Raw genomic sequence first — 22,727 nt, forward strand, 5'->3', positions numbered from 1 at the left:
TTGTTGCCGTTCGTAATTTTTATCACACCTAAATTCTTTCCAGAGTTACTACTTTTCACTATAATTGCTAGAAAATGAATATTTCCTTGACATTATTAAAGCAGATTTAAAGTTACAATATGAGTGAATGCTAAAATAATAGCGCAGTAAGCTACCAAATCATTCAGAAGTTCTGTTAGTTGTAACAGCTTAGTTCACCTGACGTTGAAAAAGGATAGTAGGTATTTTCCTTTATCAGCCAAAGTGGAGTCAACACAAGTCAACAGCAGTAATGTAATTTATAACCCACTTGACCTAAAAGTTTAAAATAATGTAATAATGGACAATTTCAAAAAAAAAATAGTGGAATACTAATTTACTTTAAAATTTATGTATATGATATGACTTATTTTAAATATATATTTTATTCAGTATTTCTAAAAAGTGACCAAACTCTAATAGCTCCACCAAGCCCAGTTAGTACCATGACTACAGAAACCTGTTACATAATTGTAGTCCCATGGTCTTAGTTGCCTGTAATTGATTTTGATCAAGTCCCCAAACTCAGTAAATCCTTACCATAATGTTAATGAGCCAGCAACTCCTAGGGCTTAATTGTTTTATAATGTTCACAAATGTGTTGTTGTCCTAGCTATGTTCAGAATAGAGGGTCTCACTGCATGAAATTTTCTAGCCTATGAATGTTTATGAGGTAAGGTAGTTGAAAAATCTCTCTACTTCTGCAGCGATATGCAGGTGAGTCAGTGAAACTTCCTTCTAGTGACTGAGTTCTGTAGCTTTTCACACTAAAGGATAGATGCACACATTCCTTGCTAGGTGTTCTTTCCATACTCTCTCAAATATTGCTAGGAGACCTCTCCATGTAAAAATCTTGCCTAAAAATCTTCTAACAGTGTAGGCTGCCTTTCTCCTGAAAATCATTGTGTATAGTAATGTTGAAATAAGATGGAATTTCACATCATTATATTGCCACATTTTTTAGTAAACTTATAATGCAATAGTGGGAAGATGCTTGTTTATCTAACAGTTGAAAAGAGAACCTCTAAAACCTTTCATGTTTGTTGGTAAATTTCTGTATTAAATTGTAGTGTCAAAGGCTTAAAATTGGGCAAATTGCAAATTTCAATGAAGGGTGGCTTTCCCACTCTTGTCCCTGTTTATCCCATCTCATGTCTCTCTGAGACCACTAAAAGCCCAGATCACTCTTTCTCAGAGGAGTGTAGCTAGGCTGCAGAAAACTCCATGCTTTGATTCTCTTCCTTCTCACTCAAAATGAATCATACTACAACGTACTTCTGTCTGAACCTTAATTTATATTAGTTGACAATGGTTGTTAAAGCAATTATTCAGATAAAATAGCATTTCCCAAAGAACATCCCCCAGAACACTAATTCTACAGGATACTCTGCAGAAAAAAAAAAAGGGTGGTGGTGGGGGGTTGGCTTGTGGATTCTTCAGTATGGGAAATGCCTTATACTGCATCCTCTCTCGGAGATTAAAAATTGACATCCTCTTATTAACAGTTCTAAGCAGTATATATTTTGCGTAACTGATTATTTCCCAGAATTTTACCTTGCTACTACCCCTCCCTACCATCTTTTTTTTTTTTTTATATGATACCTTTAGATACACTGAGATAGAAGAATCCTTGCTGAGGTCCTGGCCAGCCTTACTGAGGAAGATGGAACCTGCAAGGTGGCACTTGCACATAATGGGTAATTCATAACTGTCATTTATTTAGTCCCAAATTAGCAATTATCAGATAAACCCTTGAGTGTGAGCATTTGTATCCACACATATATATTTATCTAAGACAGGTTCCTCGCGTTCTCTACACACAAGGTTTCGTTGTTTTAATTGCCTGGTCAGGACTGAAGCATCATCTCATCATCCGCTAAATGGCAAGTGTTTTTCTTTATTTTTCACCTTTCATACTCTGTTCTTATTTTATTTTTTATTATCTTAATTTTCTAAAGACTTCTTTGTGGTTTCATGGCTGGCTGCCAGCATTCTGGGACGTGTGTGTTTTAAAGTTATTTTTCAAAGACCCACACAAAAAAAATGCTCACAGTAAGAATAAACACCTCCAAACTTGGCATTGTTTTACTTTGCAAGAACAAGTTCAAGTGGAAAGAAACAGCACTTTTTATTTCTCTTGGGCCTGTCCCTTGGCTCACTCTCTGGGAAAATCCTCATCCCTTCAGATCAAAAAAGAGAACCTCCTCCCGATGAATTAGAATACAATCCACATTTGCCCACAGTATCACACAGTGATTTCAGAAATCTGGGCTTGTTCACATCGGGGGAATGATGGCAGGATGCCCCTAGTTAGAAGGGCTTTCAGAATCTATGTGGGTGATTTTGATTCCCTATCCCTCATTTTTCATCTTTGCCTGACTTGATTTCTTGTTCTGTTTTGTGCTTCACTCTTGCAAAAATCTCCTTCCCCTGCCCAGCCTTTCCTGATTCTTATATGCACACACACAGACACACACATACGCCGCTCACGCGTGCACACACACACTCAGACAAGTCACAAAGGCTGGAGGGAAAAAGTGAAAGGTCACCTTCACAATGGGTTTTCCAGGATTATTTAGATATAATGAATAAAATTGCAAATTCTATTGAGGCTTTTAGAACTAATGAAAATTATCAATGTGTTACACAGCTGCATTTCAGTTTTGTTTGTCTGTGCCTGGAACAGAATAGATTTTATAAATAGAACTTAAATATGACCACAGAGCATGCATACTAATCAGTTCATTTTAAGATATTGTTTTGCAATACTTTTAAGATGCACACATGCTGGGAAAAATTACTTGTCAGAGGAACAATGTGGAGCAATTTCTTACCAAAGTTGCTAATGGAACTACTTTTTTCTTTCTTTCCTTCTTTTTTTTAACACAAAGCATCTATGCTTATCCATCTTTTTTTTAGGTAAATAGTAAGATGGGAAAGATTTAGAGAGAAGGAAGGCTTTGTTCCAGGGAATTTCTATAGGAAATATGACTTACTTGTGGGAAAGCATCCATTAATTTAGGAAGGTTATGATAAAGGTAATCAAAATATATTCGTTAGCGCATGATGAACTGTATCATCTATTACATACTTTCTTGGCTCATGTAAATATGGAGGTCCTTTTTTTTCCTTCTGGATTGCTCTAAAGAGATTGGAAGCATGTGGGATGGCGTGCTAAGTGGTCCACCAATGAAAGTATTCTCTATCAGCCACTGATTTCCTCTAAGTAGGCAATCCTATCTGAATAGTACTGATATCTGGATAAGTTCACTCCTCTTTGACAGCACGCCCTCTGCGGGAATGCATTTGTTTCACTTGTTTGAAGATGGAAATCCTAGGGGTGGGTTTTGATGTGGGATGAAGCACTAAGCCCAGAGCTTCCCATAAAGGTGAAATGCAGACGCTCTTTTAGAACAGGAAAGGTGGCTCAAAGGAAAGCTTCACTTCCCCAATCATTAGCAGAAATGAATGTGAAATTCTTAAAAACTCACATATTTTAAAAGCCTACTGTGGCCTCTGTAAAGTGTGTCTCCTCCATTTCCCTACTGGGCCTCTTGAAGGGCTTCTGAACTTCTGAGCACCAACAGAAGCGATGAACCACAAAGAGTTTTGAGGAGCCTGTCATACTGGTTAGGGGTGGCGGCCTGGGGGAGCAGAAATGACCTGGATAATTAAAATCCATGGAAAACTGAGCCATTTTGTGTTAGCCATTCTCCACCACCCAAACTCTCATTAAAACTGATGAAAAGGAAAAGAAAATAGACTTATGAATACCAGTTCCTCTCCAAATCAAACCAACAAATATTTATTGCATGCCCAAAGTACTGTATTTTTACCAAACTCTGCTGGACAAACCGTTGCACCATCCCAGTGGTCAGAAGCTATGGCCTGTGAGTCAAATGCAGTCTACAGCCTCTTTTTGTACAACTTAGGAGCTAAGGATGGTTTTTGCCTTCACAAAGCATTGAACATGAAGACAAGACAAAAGAAGGAGGGGGGGGGAGTGACAGAGACAGTATGTGGCCCCCAAAGCCTAAAATATTTACTGTTTGGACGTTGACAGAAAAAATATGCTGCCCTTGCCCTGTGCAGAATTCAATAATCAAGAAAATAGTCTGGAAAATTGCACTGTTCCTGAATAATTAAATGATACCTGAAGAACTGAGAAAGTAGAAAATTTTAGTGCAATAAAAAGCACCAGGGTGGCCAGTGTTTTCTTTCCAGAACTTGTAGAATCTTGGGATTGAAAGTAATCTTGGAGGTCGTGTAATCAAAGGTTTCCAAAATGCAGGTCCCCATATGAGATTGTGCAAAATAATGGCTGTGGTACCTGGAAGAACAGGTTTTTATTTTAATATAGCTAGCAGATTGAACACATGATTTCCCAGATTTTCTTGCTTGAGATGAAGCTAAAGTATTAAGTAAACAGTTGCACAAAAGGTCGTAGATATGTTAGGAAGCATTAAGGTGGTTTGTGAATGAGTATAGTCTACAAAACACAAATTCTGGTCCAATCTCTTCCTTTTCTATTTTTCAATTTTGAGGAGTAAGTTAAGACTATATCTACATCTTAAAACAAAACCACAAGAAACACACTTCTGTGTACCCTGATTATAAAGCAATACATGCTCTCTGTTTTAAAAATCAAGTATTATTAAAGTATATAGTATAGAAAATGAAAGTTTACAATAATCCCCTTGCCAGAATTACCTGGTGTTAATAATTTGGTTTATATCTCTCCAGATCAAATTTTCTAAGCACATAATAACATACTTAATACCAATACCTGTTATACCTAGAGCATGATTTTTTTGGTTCTGATAAATTATTATTATTGGCTCTTGAATCATATTTAGATTTTTAAGGGAAAATAAAAGGGGCTTTACTTAAATATTGGTTGCAGTCTAAGTAGGTGCAACTTGGGAAGGATTTTATCCATTAAATCTGGACACAGAAAAGTTTGAGAAGCTAAATGAGTGATTGTGAGTAGCTTATGCAGTTCTTCTCTACATCCTTCATTTCTGCCTAGGTGGCAGGTTAACCAGAAAAGTTAATATAATTGCTGACCGCTTGTGGGACCAGGGTGATGATGAAATTTACCACCTCTTCATCAGAGGAGTTCTTGCTTCTCTTTAAGCTCTCCTCACTTTGTATTCACACTAGCAATTCTCAAACTTTTTAGATCTCAATCCATTTTTAGACAGGCCAGAGAATATCAAGAGCTAGATCCCTTTACTCCCACCCAAGGGTATTTTTCAATGGAAAATAAACTTGCTGATGAACAATTAGTTCCAAGGGACAAAATAAACAATGGCAATACAATTTTGCCAGTGATATAGATGAATTGGGTATCATTTACTTGATAAATAAAAAGTGCAAGCTTATTTACAAATCTAATGTCCTGGAAGTATAAGCTTATACAGCAATTACAAACTGATGTCCTATAAACTTAAAATATGCACTCACTTTTATGGCACTTAAGAAGCTATTTAAGTGTCACAAAAGTGTCAGAAATGGGGACTGCCCCTGTGGTGGAGTGGTTAAATTCAGTGCGCTCCACTTCAGCGGCCCAGGTTTGTGGGTTCAGATCCCAGGCGCGGACCTACACCACTCGTCAGCCATGCTGTGGTGGTGACCCACATACAAAATAGAGGAAGATTTGCACAGATGTTAGCTCAGGGCAAATCTTCCTTGACAACAACAACAGTAAAAAGTGTCAGAAATGCATGGGTGGCACATCACTGCTGTAACACCATTGCTTTACCAATGGGAATATGAGTGGTGCATCTTTGAACATATTCATGTTTTAAGTCTTGCTATTAAGGAGCAAAAAACACTGGTAATGTAACCAATAGACTTTAGGGTTAACCATTCAACACACAACAAACTAAATCAATAATGATTAAACTCATAATTATAATTTTCAAAAAGAGAACAACAATAAGTGAAAACCACAACCAAATCAAGTCAGCTCTGATAATAGATTGCAAGTAAGATGCCCTGCCTGAAAATTCCAACTATAAATAAGCATATTCAATGTGTCCTTCGCAATATTGGCAAGGCCTGATGGCAACCCAACTTAATACTAGAATCTTCCATAGATAGAGTCTATTAACCTGCTAATTTTAGCTAACAAATACCAAATTTTGGTAACCCTAATCATTTATTATGCAAATCAAAGTTGGCTTCTCTCTCTCTCTCTCTCTCACCCCTCCCACTCCACCTAGGATTGGTGAGAAAAGCAAAGTCCCCTTTGTGGGTGAGGGCTCTTCTTTCAGAACCCTGAGACTTGGAAGGGGCTTCTCTTCTTTAGTCTTCAGTGCTAACCTCTGAGATTCTTAGTCCTAAATTCCATGGGTCTATTAGAGATTGAGAAGCTCAGCCATTCACCCATGCCACATTTGGCCTTGAATCTTTTGCTGGGGACCCAAGGTTGCAGGGATTATTTTTCAGGGCCTAGGCATTTACCTCACCTGGACACTTCTGACCACTCTAAAATAATCAGAAGTTCCCTGGAGTCTGGCTTTTCTCCATAAACCAGAAGCCCTCTCTCTTGAAAATAATCCAAATCTTTTTTCCATTCTAGAGCCTAGTCTTAAAAAGCAAAAGGAAGGAAAAGAAAAAAGCAAAAAGCTTTTATTTTCTCTTCTAGGAGTAGAAGTGCCTAGACTTTAAAGACCCCAACTGATTTTGCCCTGGATTAATTGGGAGTAGGGAGATTTTATTCCCTTTTAGTGAACCTGTAACAAAGAAAAAAAAAGGATACCATTAATTTTTCCATCTGGATTTTCTGCTACGCTAGTAACTGCCCTCCATCTTATATAGAAGCCCTGATCACTTCATCACTTTACCCAGGACGAGTGGACTGCAGATAATTCGTTGAATATTATTGATCTTGACGATTTCAGAAGCTGGCTACTAGATCTCATGCCCCATTACTGTCCCCTTTATCTATCCAAATCAAATTTTCATTCTTTGGATTAGAACCATACAGTAGAGTATTCCCTTCTGCTCACATGATAAAACATAAACCCTTTACTAGGATAAATGAGCCCAACTATTTGTGAACATGCATATTTCTCCTGATTTACTTTCCAGATGATACCTACAGGGCAACCGTATTTAAAAACATGACTTGCAAATTTCTCAGATGCTCAGAGCCCCCTCAGCCAGCCTGAAATGCTTTTTCCCTCTCCTCTACCCACCGATCTCTAGCTTTGCCCAGCTGACTAATTCCTCCTTACCTTTATGTTTACTTCAACTGCTTCTGCCTCTTAGAGTCCTCTCCTGAACTCACCTCTGCTGAGTTGGCTTACTCTGTGTTCCCATGACATACTGGGCATACCTCACTTAGAGTACTTATCAGAGTGTATTTTAATTTGGGGTTTACTTATCTGCCTCACTGACAAGACCCTGAGCTCTTAAATGTGACTGTATCTTGTGCATTGTGACTGTATCTTGCTGTATTGTTCAAATTTAGCACAGCCCTGGCACCTAAAAGATTAACAATAATCATTGTGTGTAACAAATGCTTCCCCTTAGCATGGCAGTTTAAAGAAATAGTAGTAGTAGAAGTAGTAGATGTAGCAAGAGAAATCATACTAATGTTTGTTAACTGTTACACATACTATCTTAAACCTTAAACCACCTTACTTTAAAAAGCTAATGTTGCTTAGAGGTAAAATAATTAGCCCAAGTCACAAAGTAGTGAAAACAGAGCTGGGATTTTATCCTAGGTTTATCTGACTCAAAAGCTGTGTTCTTAACCTCTATACTACCCTAGGCAATTGCTAGAGGGTACTCCTTCTGTGCAAATCAGTTTAATCATTAATTTTGAGCTTTACCACCCTGAAAAACAAATCTACAGTGCCCAGTGGTATAACCAAACAGAATAAGAGAATGAACACTTAACTTGTTCACAAGAATCCCTTCTGTGGGCAATTCTTTGACTGAAGGACTGTATACTCAGGTCTCGCCCTAGGCTCTGCAAGCCTCCAAGTACCCGACTACTTCACCTAAAATGGATTCAAACCACATTGTAGTTATTTTCAAGTGAACAATACACTCAACTGAAGAAACTGTTTAAGAGGTGAGCTAGGTGTTCTAGGAAAGATGACCGTTGGTCAGTCCTCCTAGTGGCCAAATACTCATTGAAAATAGAATCTTTTCCAGGAGTTTTATTCCAACTTCAAAGCTAGATTAAGACTTCAAGTAAATTCTGATTGGGGAGGCATAGTCATTATTTTAGACTACTAGAATCATCAGCCATCCCCAGGTTGTTCAAAGCACTGACCTCACCCCTTAACTTCCAGATGTATACAGGAGGTTCATAAATAGAAGAGAAATTGTTTTTAGCTTCTGTTTCTCTCAGAATCTTTTCCCAGGAATTACATCATGGCTGTGCATATTATGCTCCAACTTTATTCCACATGCTGTTGATCTGTTTTCTATGAAGAAGGTGTTCCATGGTAAAATCCCATTTGGAAAGGGGGTTTAAAAGTTAAGCGGATTTTTTTTTTACTGAAAAGCTTCTCAGACCTTTCATATGCTATGCATTGTGACTTTCCAAGAAGATAATGTAATTTGGGAAAACTCTAATCTGACAGTATAACTTTTGTTTTCGGTTTCACTGCTGTTCACTAAAAGAGTGTAGAAATCATGAAATTAATTCTTTCAGTTAACAAAGTACTTCTTTCTCAAAACCCCCATAGCACATATCAATATATCATACAAGGCTGGTTTTGAATTGCTTAAAAAGTGGTTCACGATTATCTCCGTTAGAGGCTCCTTAAAGGCCATACTTGTCTGTTTTCCTCTCTAGTTGGGGAGATTTTAACAGTCACATTTCATGCAATTCTAAACCATTCATATATGGTCTATCGATATGTATACAGGGTTGAGAGAAAGGGAAGATCTCTCTGGATGTGAATAATCAGAGGAATTTATCATAGAAGAATTAGGAGGTGAACTTGGGCTAAAAGTTATTTAGTCTGGGATAAGTAGCAAAGAGGAAGAGAAGAACCCCCTGGAGGGGACACAGCTTGAGCAGAGGTACTGAAGCAAGCATCAGAAATGTCTAGGTAAAGAGAAAACCCTACTCTGAAGTGATCAAAATGTTCATTTGGGATTCAAAGACAAAGAAAGGTAGGAAAGGTAGATTGAAGCTAAACAGGAGAGGTATTAATGTCAGAATATTTCTAACTATCTGAATGTTAGGTATATCATTGAAAAGTATTCAGACATTTCACTAAGTTTTTAGTGCCGGTGCATAACTGACTCCTAGTTTTCTTTGCTGCTCTTAAAAGAGACAACCAATACAGACCAAAAGTGATGTGAAAAAAACCTAAATTTTTATTTTGCCAAGTGTCACTCAGGTGGGGGTCTTCTGAGCAGGGATCGAAAGACCTAGATATAGGGCCAACAGGAAGAAGCAAGGCAAATAAGACAAGATTGTGAGTGCAGATTGGTTTCAGGAAGCAGATCATAAAACTTTCTTTGCCACTGATTGCCTTCAGGTTTTATGCCACCATTGCTGAGAAGCCTAGTTTCAGCCACGCTGAAACCTGATTCAGAATGGGCTGCATATGATTCTAGCAGACCTAGATCTCTCAGCAGACCCCCTCCCATGTGCTCAGTCATTGCTTGACAAGATTTTCCTTTAACACGGAATAGTGCAGTGATTTAGATTATAGATACTGGGGTTTGATTGCTTTGGATTTGTGTCCTAGTTTCTCTAATACAAGTTTCATCATCTTAGGCAAGTTATTTGACCTCTTTAAACTTCAGATCTTTCTTTTGGAAAATGGGCATATTCCAGTTCTCTACCCTGTAGGGTTGCTGGGAGGATTAATGAAACTCCTGGCGTAGGGAAAGTGAACAGCAAATGTGAGCTGTTATTTTGTTTTTGTTGTTACCCCTAACTGCTTGAAAGAATGCAAGAATCTTGTTCCTGCTCTTAAAATCCACTAAGGGAGAATCTTACGGAAATATGAAAAATGAAATGAGTGGTATTCATTTTTATCCCTGGCAAATTAGTACATTTTTTACATATTTTGTCATAGCCAGAAACCTTAAAAACAATGATAATATCAGCACCTTCAAGTCCAGTAAGAAGTTATTTCCTTTAAATCTCATGTTGCATCACTCCTGCTAGTAGCCAGCACATATTTAACATGTTCAAACAAAATGCAATCCATAAATATATTAATATATGTTAGGGTAATTTTTAGAATATGAGCACAAAGTGACAGTTGATGCATATTTTTATTATTATCAATATATCTGTTTTTCTATTTCTGCTATATGACCATAATAGTTATTAATCTCAATATTTCTAATGTTTTTTATTCTTGGCTACTTTTCTGACATTTAGTTCTTAGAAGAAAAAAAATGACTCAGTAATAGTAGACATGAATTCCACTATCTCGTCACAGCTCACTAGGTCCAGTAATAGATAATGGCATAATTACTTTTTGAGTTTTAAAAAATCCAGTTGGAATGCCTGCAGGTATATGTACATTAAGTTTGGAGCTTATTTTTTTAGCATAATTCATTTACTGTATTTGGTATGACGGGTCCAAATGAAACCAAGCATCCAGAGGAAATTATTTTTTAATACAGACTCATAACCCAGGTATTAAGAATATTTCTTTTTTTTTCTCACCCAAAGGCAGTAAGGCAGTTTTTCTCCCCAAATTCATCACCACTATCCATCAGGGATATTTATTCTTTTTCTTGGTTTCTATTTTGGTGTTCTGTGAATTGAGGCAAGGCAGAAAAAGGCTATCTGTACCCATCATTCATTCACTCAGTAATAATGTATTGAGTACCTATGGTGAACCAGGCACTGCTCTAGGCACTGGGGGTATAGCAGGGAATATGAAACAAATGAAATCCTCACCCTCATGGAGTTGTCGTTTTAGTGGCATTATATTACTGCATTACCAACCACACGATAGCTAAATAAAGAAGCTCACGGGTTCTCTCTCATACCTAAGCTTAAAATACTGAAGCTATGGTGCATTACAGCTTGGCCAGATCTTTTCTGGCCACTCAGTCTAAAATGTGCTAATTTGTTTCTTATGTGTGTTAAATTAGAGTCCAAAAAACCAGAAGACCCCTAGATCTCAGACAAAGACAGTTTATTATTCACAAAAAAAGCAGCCATCAGAATGACATTATAGTACCAGTTCCCTGAAACCCAGTCCTTCGGGGCAATGCAATGAGGGCCAGATGATACCTGTACATACAGGAGGGTGCATTACAAGACAGGAAACTCTGATCTGATTTAGGAGACTCTAATCTTAAATAAGGGTTGCTTGCAAATCTTCCCATCTTCCCTCCAAAGAGAGAGATTATTTCTGTTACCTGGAATGTAAGCAAATATCCTCAAGGAGAGATGTCACTTGTCTCTAAATTTTTCAGGAAAAAAATCTCTCTTTGACTTTACTTATCCAGGAATGTATACATATATGTTCCTCAGGGGGTTTTGGGTCTTTCTTTCCAGGGCTCCCTGCTTGTTCAAGCATTCCTAAAAAGATAGGCCCAGAAAATATAGGCTGTTAATGACTGAGTGTGTAGGAATGCCACGGATTCATTGAGAAATTTCTCCCAGTAATGTAATACTCTGATTAGATTGTAAGCCCTGTGAGAACAGGGATGGTGCTCTATTCCATATGTCTACAATAATGTTGGGCATGTGGTAGTTGCTCAATAAATATTTGCGGAATGAATGAATAGGATTGATTTTGAAGATGATGGTGATGATGATGGTCATGATTTTTGCCCTATCTTAACTTGCAGAAGGAAATTAGTCCTTTTGAGGCTCAAGGCAAAAACACTCCAGAAAAACCATGGACAGAATGAAGCAGGAGTCTATTAGCCATGTTTGCTCAAAAATATGTCTGAGTAGGATAAATTATGGCACCTGTATATCAAGGGAACAGTAGTTCCCAAATTTGTGGGTTTTTTTCTTATCATTTGGTGGTTTTATTTTGTTTTTCTGGTGAGCACTAAACCTATAAAATCCTCAAGTTAAGCATAGTAATTTAATCAGAATAATTAGAAAACATTAATATTGCATCCTCCTACTGGAGATGTGCAGTGTACATTGACATCTTCAAGATTCTGAGAGTTTGTACAATGAAATAATCAAAATCAACAACAATAACAAAAAAATTAAAAACAAATGACTTGTTTAACTTTTCTAACCTACCTTTTCTAGATGTACCTCTTTTAATCTGTTTAAAATTTTCTAACGCCTCACAGGATATGTATACAACAGAGTGTATTTTGAGAAATACAGCCACCCTTTAGATTCCTTGACTCCTGCAAAGGATTTTACTGATCAGATTTCTAGTTTAACTTATCAGTCTTGGTTCTAGAACTTTGAACTTCCCAGGAGCTCTCAAGCCAGGAAATATTTTCACTGCATTCTTGGACTTTATTGTGTGTAGGTAACGCAGAAAGGCAGAAGGGGGGTAAGAGTGGTTTTTATCAAAAACCATGGCTGGTGACCCAGCCACGTACACGGTCTTGGAAGAAAATTAGAGAACTTTGTCAGGCGTGTAGGATTCTATGTCCCAGGAACAGTGGTGTCATTGTCACGGCTCCTCATTGGCTTCTCCCAGTTCCCTTCTCATGCTTGCAAGATTTCTGTGCAGTCAGGCAGCGTTTGCAATTGACAATGGCTAGCTGCAGAAAAAGTAAAGTTTCTCCTTAAAGATAAAGGAAGACCTTTCCTAGAAGCCTTGAGAAGAAATCCCATCAAGTCTGTCAGCCAGAAGAGATGGTACTTAACTTCAAAGGAGTTGTTAGCAAAGGGAGGCCACATGATTAGATCAGACCGGTCACCACCTATCCCATGGAGCCAGGATGCCTCCCTTTTAGACATGGCCTCCTTGAAGATAAGGCAAAATAACAGGGTTCTATTAGCAAGGAAGAAAACAAAGGCTGTTGGTTGGGCTGCTACTTAAGGTTGTATGAGTTGTGCCCTGAGAAGAGGCAGTTGGGGTTGGAGTGTTGGATTTTTGGTTTAATTCACACAAAATCTCGATACCCAAACATGAAAGCCACCCTACCTGACAATCTAATATTTCATTTAATGTTTAAAAGGCAGGCCAAGTAAATTTTTTTTTTTTGTGAGGAAGATCAGCCCTGAGCTAACATCCATGCTAATCCTCCTCTTTTTGCTGAGGAAGACCAGCTCTGAGCTAACATCTATTGCCAATCCTCCTCCTTTTTTTTTCCCCAAAGCCCCAGTAGATAGTTGTATGTCATAGTTGCACATCCTCCTAGTTGCTGTATGTGGGACGCGGCCTCAGTATGGCCAGACAAGCGGTGCGTCGGTGTGCGCCGGGGATCCGAACCCGGGCCGCCAGTAGCGGAGCGCGCACACTTAACCACTAAGCCACAGGGCCAGCCCCCAAGTCGGTATTTTTAATGACATCTGACGGTTGAGAAAGCTGAGACAACGCCTTCAATGCTTTGCTCAAAATCCCATAACTAGCTGTTAGTACAGAATTAATAAAATCTAGATGCCCTAACTTCTAGAACCATCCCCTCACCCATATTCTTAATGGACTCTTCTCTGAGATTTGAAACTTTGGTTATATCTATCCAATAAGACATGTAGAAATAGAGGTAGGGTATCTACTTCACTTTTTAAGTAGAAATCACATTTGTAGTTACCTGCATTTGCTCGTGAAATTACCCAGGGGTTTCAGCTGAAGAGCACAAGTTGATGGCAGCCTGTGTTAGCAGGGTGAACAACTGGAATAATGCCAACCCTTCCAGCTAGCAAGCCAGTGTGAAATGAAAGCAACTCAGTGTTGACAGCTTTGACAGAAGGTGCCACATACAAATTACAGTGAGTTCAAAAATTAGCTGCCTGATTATTAATTTGAAAGAAATGTGCACAGTGTAGTCTCCCCCTTCTAGATCTCTGGCTGAACTTTCTCATCTGTTGATGCTGATCTCCCTGCTTGCTTTAGCTCCCTAACACAACACTGGAGACTCTGCAAGTCCTTGCCAGGAGAGGTGCAGAAGGCAGAAGACAGCTAAGCAGGCTTTTGCTCTTTTGTAGTTTCCAGTGGACCTTGGCTATTTATGAGGCTTTCTGAACAATTAACTCACTTGTAGAATTCAGACCAGTCAATTCCTAGACCCTAGATTGCTCATCTTTAAAAAAAAAAGAAAAGGGACAGATTGGAATAAATAGGATAAGTCTAATAATCTCTCAGGATCCTTTACAAGATCTTTTTTTTTCCTGATGTTAAAAATACCACATGATTTTTAAATATATTAATATAAAAAATATACATTTGAATATAAAAATTACCCATAATTCTACCTTACTCAAAGGTAACTCTCATCAATATTTTATTGTATATTCTTTGAGATTTTATTTCCTGTTCACATACTAAATTTTTATCTTATGGTTCATACATACTATTCTGTTTGTTTTGCTGAGCACATGGGCATACTTTCATGTCAATAATCTAGATTTATTTTTTTCTTTTTAATGGCTGTATAGTATTCCACTGTATGGATATTTCATAGCTTATTCACCCAAAGTTTTATCAATCTGTGTTTGTGTGGTTTCCAGTTATTCACTAGTGCAAATAAAACTGTGATAAACACCCCTCTAGACACATTTTTGCATTCTTGTCTGTATATTTCTACAGGATAAATTCTTTGAAAAGGAATAACTAGACCAAGGGCCCAAAATCTTTTTCAACACTGCTTAAGACGTAGGGTCACCTAGGCAACCACCTTAAACCAGACCTTGTCTTCGAGTGAGAATTCCCTGTCTATGTGATGGCCCGAAAATTAGCAGATTTCTAGAACTGCACTTCTGATGGGGCTTTTCACTTCTTATCCAACATGCAGGCCTAAAATGATTCCTTTCTTGCTCATTTTTATGGGTGATAATGTGTTCCTCCCACTCGGCACTTCTTTTTATTTCACTCCAGCTATAACAAGCACTTATAAAAGCAGCAATCTAGGTTACCTGAAAACCTTTTCCTTGTTAACTTGGCTCAAAAAACTAAGACTAGAGATAGAATTGGAAGGCAGTAGCTTAACACTGGTTATATAAAACTGCCCTTGGGCATATCATTAACTTTTTCTCTTTGGTTTATCTGTTGAAAAATAAGGATACAATTCATTTGTTAGGCTTTAGTGGGTGGACTCATAGGCCTTGTTAGGGCAGACACACTCTGTCACCCTCCCTTCACACAAATGCAAAGCAGTTTACTTTAGAAAAATGCTAAGTGAATGAGATGCTTAATAATAATAAACAAGTATCTTAATACTCTGTGATTAGCACTCAGTAATGACTAATGTTTAGACCTCCTTGTTTCTGTCAAAAATCCATTTTATCAGACACGGAAATGGCCTAAATTATTTGATATGCATTAGCTATGAAAAAGACCTTGCAGCACTAGATATTCAAGTCTGTGACCCTTCTGAGCTGGAGCAACAATTAGGCAAGCTGTCTGTTCCATTCAGACCCAAAAAAGAAAGTATTCAATGCCAGCCACACAAAGCTTAGTAGTTTCATACTCAAGACACTCTCATTTCAGTATTGACTCTTATACCCCCCCCCCCAACCCCTTACCTCCAAATGGCTCTTATAACTCTCCAACCATCTAGTGTTTCTCAAAGACTTCTCAGGACCACCTACAGAGCAATTGCCTGCTTGGTAAATTGCAGACTCCTGGGCCCTATCCTGCCCTAAAGAAAGGATGCTTGAAAATATGCAGTTTTACCAAGTACTCCCAAGGTAATTTTGACACACTCTCATATTTGAGAACCTCTACCATGCTAGACCATGCATCTGAAACATTCACCATGCATAGGAGGCACCTGTCATCTAGTTAAGATGTGACTCTGATTCAGAAGATCTGCGCTGGGGCCTGAGATTCTGCATTTCTAACAAGATCTCAGATGATGCTGATGCTGCTGGTCCATGGACCACCCTTTGAGTAGTGAGGTCCAGCTATGGGGCACTTAAAGGGCAAGGCTCTGTCATTCATCTTTATAACCCCAGTGTGTAGTACAGGGCTTGAGCCTAATGCATGTTTTTTTTTACTTAACAAATGAATGAATGCCAAATCAGTGGAAGTGAGAACACTGGAAATGTTATCTAGTCTGTAACTAATACTGAAAAAATTTCAACACAGACAGTGTGATATATATGTTTGTGTTCCTTTTAATATAGGACCTAGGGGTTTTTAGTTGCCCTAACCGGGTATGCACATTCCACACCAAGGCCACACTCCATAGGCAGCTATTACAGAAGCAGGTATCTTTATCTATGAGCAACACTGGGGTTTTGTTAAATAACAAAAGAAATGTTAGTAAAAAGATGTCATTGGGAAATCTATGATGTTCAAGACATGTGCATTGATAAAATATTGTAGAAGTCTTCCTTGGTCTTACAAGAAATTAAGAATTGAGACAGAACAGTAGACTATATTCCCAGGTTATTAGGCTACTGATGAGTTAGGTCTTCTAACTCCATGGTTAGCCAAATCCTGCTGAAAGCACCTGCCTTAATGATACAATTTATGCAAGGCACTCTTGGAGCATCTAAAAGAGTGGAGGCCTGGCATTCAGATATATGATTGTCCTGTGCCTGCATGCTAATAAATGCCTGTATGTGGGGCTGAATTCACCCTGACACTTGTTTTCACTGTAGCCTATTATGGAGTGTGTAAGAAGGAAGTCTATAGCTCACATCTAACTCTAACAACAGTGAATAACCAAATTGGCTCAGGTTGGCAGGCAGCAGGAGGTAATGGGTTCAAATTCACTGCCATGTTTATGTTTGATCTGTCCACAGACATTTAAAATAATTAAAGTGACTCACAAACGGTTGCATAACCAATATTAGAAATGTTAATTGGAATCTACGTCCATGTAATGCTCTTTCTCTCTAGCAAATCCTTGTCACAGAAAGGTAAATGATTTGCAACGGACTTAAAGTTCACATGTAGAATGTCCCTTCTCAGGACATTTCAAATCTGGGCAGGCAGAAGCAAAAAGGACCAAGAGCTGGCTCTGGCCTAATTATGCTAGTTATGTGTCCGCCTAGGGTTGGACATTTACTGTGGGACCAGCAACCATGATCCGCTTCCTCACTCCCAGGGAAGAAAGGCAAAGATAAGAGGCAGTGAATTGATGTAAAGGAGTGAGCTTGGCTCCAGCTTGTCCTGCTGTCTCCATCCAGTTGACAAATAGCAAATGTCTTCTTTAATGAAAACTTTTGTCTGGGAAAGTACATATTGGGAATCTCTCAGGCTGTAGCAACAGTGTATTTAAAGCAAAATAATAGTAGTAATAATAATGATGATGATGCTGGTAACTTAAATACTAAAAGAAAAGGTAAAGTGTTACTAACACATTTTATTAAATGTCAGATATTAGCTATCCACCTTTTTGATCAAACCCTGAGCGATAAATGAGGTTATATTCGGGACAGTGTGTATAAAGGTAAGAAAATGTGAAATAAATTTCAGTTATGTTTTAAGGGAAAAAGGTCTCATATGTCAGTAAAATATTAGGAGGTTTTGCCTTGGAGATGGTACAAGGCATTTTGAATGACTGTTGAGAATACAGAAGTCTAATTTAAGCAGAGCTTGAGAGACGAGGTCCCACAGAGAGTTTTTCTTTCCCTCTGGGGATTCAGAAGATTTGTGGGCACACATGAGAAGGCAGAACAGTGAGAAGATTGGGGAATTTTAAGGTTCACAGAACAAGTGGTATGAATGCTTTTCCAAAATTTACTCAATTAGACATAGTTTAAACGAGAAGGGGAGGAGAATGTGTTTTGATCATCAAAGTGTAAGTTAAACTTTGGTCCTACTCAAAATTGTATTACATGTTCTATGAAAAGGAGTCTGGGCTTGAAAGACCAGGAAGGAGACTCACTGCTGGTTACTTTTGCTTCTCCTGAAAGGCCTTTTCATTCCTTAAGTAATTCTGGCCTTGTACAATTTAGGCCATTCTTGCTGAGTTAACCAGCCCAGGGAGGTCAGCAGTGGTACCATATATAAATGAGCATAGAATGGCTTCAAGGACCCAAGCCCAAGCTCTGTGACAGGGGTTGGCAAACTTTCTATAAATGGCCAGATAGTACTTGTTTTAGTCGCTGTGGGCTATCTAGTCTCTGTCGCAACTACTCAAGTGTACCAATGTAGCACAAAAGCAGCTGTAGACAAAATGTAAACAAATAAGTATGACTGTCTGCCAATAAAACTTTATTTACAAAGCAGGTGGGGGGGCTGTAGTTTGCCATCCCCTGCTCCATGTCAATGTAGTATACGTCTTTGCCTTTCTCTTTCCTGTGGGTAAAAGAAACATCTTCCATAGTAGACTTGTCTCTGTTGATTCTTTATTAAAGGTTTAACAAACATTTCTTTATCACCAAGTATGTGGACTATCCTATATTAGTACTAGGTACTAGGGGGTCAGGGGCAATTTGGGATGAAAAGAAAGGAAAATGGATAACATCAAGTTTCTTTGCCCCAAAGTGGCTTAAATCTTCCTAGGGAATGCAGACATATAGGTAAATAGGACAAGTCAAAGAGCAGAAGTAGGTTTAGTGTATAAGCAGCCAGGTACAGGTTACAAGCTGTATGTATCTCTTTTGGTATGTTCCATTGCCTCAGTGGTATATGGATGGTAAAGAATTCTCCCAAAGCCCAGGGAATATAGAGTTGACTGGAATGATTATGTATCCATCTATAAAACTCAGCCCATTGTGATTAGACATTATCTACCCCGTCCTCTTCTTTGGGAAGGCAGTGTTATTAAGGCTTTTGCCTATTTGATAAATTACTTGTTCTCAAATTTTAGTGTTCCTAAGAATCATCACCAGGAGCTCTTGTTAAAATGCAGATTCTGGTTTAGTAAGTCTTGGGTAAGGCCCAAGATTCTGCATTTCCAACAACATCACTGCTGCTGGTGACCAGGAAATACTCTGAGTGGCAAGGTCTAAGGATATTTCAAAAAGTCTACAAACAGCATCCACATTAGATGAGGAGCCCAGCATCCTAGACTAAAAATATTTTCTACTAGAGGAATTTCAAAGTGTAAATGTTGAGTAGCTAAATGACCCCACTTCCTTAAAATATCTTCCCAACTTTCTTCCCCAACAATAAGTATATAAATCCCATTTATTTGTTATTCTTTAATTTTTATTTTTTATGTATTTTTTTATTTTTTTGCTGGGAAAGATTCAACCTGATCTAACATCTGTTGTCAATCTTCCTCTTTCTTTTTTTTTTCCCTCCCCAAAGCCCGATACATAGTTGTATATTCTAGTTGTAAGTCCTTCTATGTGAGCCACCGCCACAGCATGGCTACTGACAGAGAAGTGGTGTGCTTCTGCACCTGGGAACTGAACCTGGTCGCTGAAGTGGAGCACACTGAACTTAACCACTACGTCATCAGGGCTGGCTCTATTATTCATTTTTATAACGTGAAGGCTGCTGTGAAAATACAAGTGGATTATCTGAGTTGGTTAACACTTTATGCTAAACCTTTATATTATACTTTAGGTGGAAATGGCTTCTCAAATGAATGTGAGCCCCCAAGCAGAAACATGAGAGAATGGGATAAAGGGAAGAGGAAGTTTGGTGAGATAAAGGATCACAAATGTTTAGGTCATAGAAGCTGCCTTAGGCAGCTAAAGGCTGGATTGAAACTGCTGGAATAGCTGTAGACACACAAAGGGACTCCAGACCCAGGTCTGAAAAAACAAGATGGAGAGGAAAGGTCCAGAGGAAATATGGATGGGAAAAGACACTGGAATTTCATCCACTTCACAGCCAAAAGGGATCTGAGGGATGATCTAGTTTTATGTTTCTTACCTTTCTGGTCCTATGTTCCTAAGGTATACTTTTCATCAGTAACCGTGTCTTACCAAGAGGACCACTCTGAACCTGTGGATGCCGCATGATGCCTTCCACCTCTTCCCCATACCCAACCCTGACGCAGGCCTATCAGAATCTCAGGGAGGAAGTTGAGGATTTTGATGTCTGATAGATCTCACTGTTTTGAGAATCCATAAAGCTCACTTAGTTTATAGAAGGGAAAACAAGTTGTAGGGACAATTGACTTGCCAAAGCTTAGCTAAGTCATCTTTCAATAGTTGGTCTTCAAACTCAGACCTCCTGACACTCAAGCTAGTATCATTCTACTATAATCTCTACTCTTTAGTTGATTGAGCATTTTGTTAGAAATTCATTGGCATTGTGTAGACTATTTATCAATTATTTATAAGCTCATTTTTTCCAATATTCTGTAGTTATTCATCACAACTTTTTGGAAAAATAGGTAACAGATAGGATTCACATTGTTATTTATTTACTTGTTTATTTATTTATTTACTATTTTATTTATTTATTTATTTATTTTTTTGGTGAGGATGATTCACCCTGAGCTAACATCTGTTGCCAATCCTCCCCTTTTTGCTTGAGGAAGATTTACCCTGAGCTAGCATCTGCACCAATCTTCCTCTATTTTGTATGTGGGTTGCCACCACAACATGCCCCCAGCAAGTGGTGTAGGTCTTTGCCTGGGAACCAAACCTGGGCCACCCAAGCGGAGTGTGCCGAACTTAACCACTAGGCCACGTGGCCAGCCCCCAACATTTTTAAATTATAAGGTACTCACTTATCTTCATAACAGTGCCAGAACTATTGATTGTATGATTTCAAGAAAACCTTGATGAATTAATTGTTACTACCTTACCCACTTAATAGCAAGATTCATTTATTCAAAAATGTTATTTGAAAAATGTTGTACATAACAACACAAGAAGCATCCTAGGAAATACAATATATGTAAACATAGACCTTGTCCTTAAAAGGCTTGCATTTTTAGTGATGAGACATATATTCGTGAAAATCTTTCAAGAAGTGCTCAACGATTTGCCAAGAAGAATTTTATGGGATTTCTTATAAAATATTATTAAAAATATAACATGCACAGTATTAGAATTGTTTATCACACTGAGTTTTAATTGTCTATTTGTTTGCATTTCTTACCACAATAAAGAGAGGCAAGAAAGCAGCAGTTAATTGGCTAGCATAATGGCTATACGTATTAGTCATTGAACAATGATTTGTAGACTAAATATGCATGAATACGTAATCATATGCTTTCTATATATGGTATATGATATATTTGCTATATATATACATATATATAAGTATACATAATTTATTTAGTATATTTATGTAGTGTATGCCTTATGTATAAGATTAGATTCATTAGGACATTGTGTTCTTTTCCCTTTTGGAAAAATAATTTATCAGTACAGATATTTTTGCTTCAACAACTAAACCAATACTTCTAACTTTAATGTGCAAAATTATACTGTCAAAATTTGAAAACTAATGTTGAATACCAAATATTTTGCATATATATGCTATATCTCTATAAACACCAATGTATTCCTCCTACAAAGAAGACATACCTATAGAAGGTGCTTTACATAAATGATTTCATTTTTATCCTCACAACAACCTTAGATAGGAAGCAGTTATTACCACCATTTTACAAATGAGAAAGCTGAAGTAAGTTAGCTGAAGTCACAAAGTTATTGAGTGGTTGAAAGCAAGATAGAAACGTAGAGGACAAACTCCAGAATCTTTCAGCCACAAGGGAAAATTCTGGGGTTAGCAAACTGTGTGCCCCTCCCAGGCCAAATCCATCAGCTGCATATTTTGTAAATAAATTTCTATTAGAACAGAGGCACATTCATTCCTTTAAGTATTATCTATGGCTACTTTAGAGCTACAACAGCAGGGTTGAATGAATAGTTGTGATAGAGACCATATGTCCCTCTTAACTTAAAATATTTACTATCTGATCCTTTTCAGAAAAAAATTTGCAACCCTCCTATAGTGTATCAAATATATCATTCAACTTTATGAATTAAATCAACAGTTGTGTCCTATAATTTTAAAATGTATGTTGTACTTAATATAGTATATAAAATTCATAGGTGTACTCCCATTTTTCTCATTATGTTTCCAGTTAGTAAACAGGTAAAATTCATCATAGTTTGTTATATTTTCTATCATTTTGATGAATGATTTATAAGACAGAATTAGAACTGTCTGCATTGGCTCTTCCTAGACATTCTAAACATCCAGAATTTGGCTCAGGGTGCATTGGAAATGTATGCTTATTAGAATTAACATTTTAAGATGTGCTGCTCTTAAACAGGTTGTGAAATATTTATAGTTTTGAAATCTAATGGCAGTTTGGTGGTACTCTTTTGGGATAATAACTTCAAAATATATTTATTTTTAATTATATTTTCTTACCAAGCTCTATTTTAGAAGCTACAGAAAAACATACATTGTAAAATTGCTAATAAATTGTAGAGGGGTTGTGCAGCATATTTTTCTTACTAATTTTAAGGAGGAGTTTTTCAACATTATTGTGAATCATAATTATGTCATTATATGTTATAAATATATTACATGTATTTACACTACATAATTAGACCTAATTCTAATTATGTAGATTCATGGTAATCAGCTAAAATTTGCTTTAAAAAACCAAGATAATTCCTCTAACAGATGCTACCTTAATAGAATATTAAGTTTGAGAAAATCTCATGAAAATAGGAAAATTAATAAGTAATGATTAAACCTCTAACATGCAAGCAGAATAAGATACCATGTCAC

General features: G+C 37.6%; 1 long non-coding RNA gene across 1 annotated transcript in view; it reads left to right on the plus strand.

Annotated features, from left to right (window-relative positions):
* The first annotated feature begins 1,630 nt into the window (after nt 1-1,630).
* The window catches only part of LOC131408608 (uncharacterized), a 60,908-nt gene continuing 39,811 nt past the window's right edge, over nt 1,631-22,727 (plus strand). The window contains exon 1 of the long non-coding RNA XR_009220796.1: nt 1,631-1,715. This is a non-coding gene — a long non-coding RNA (uncharacterized LOC131408608). The remainder of the gene's footprint in view (nt 1,716-22,727) is intronic.

This window comes from Diceros bicornis, chromosome 1 (assembly GCF_020826845.1).
Source record: "Diceros bicornis minor isolate mBicDic1 chromosome 1, mDicBic1.mat.cur, whole genome shotgun sequence".
Classification (NCBI taxonomy): Eukaryota; Metazoa; Chordata; class Mammalia; order Perissodactyla; family Rhinocerotidae; genus Diceros; species Diceros bicornis.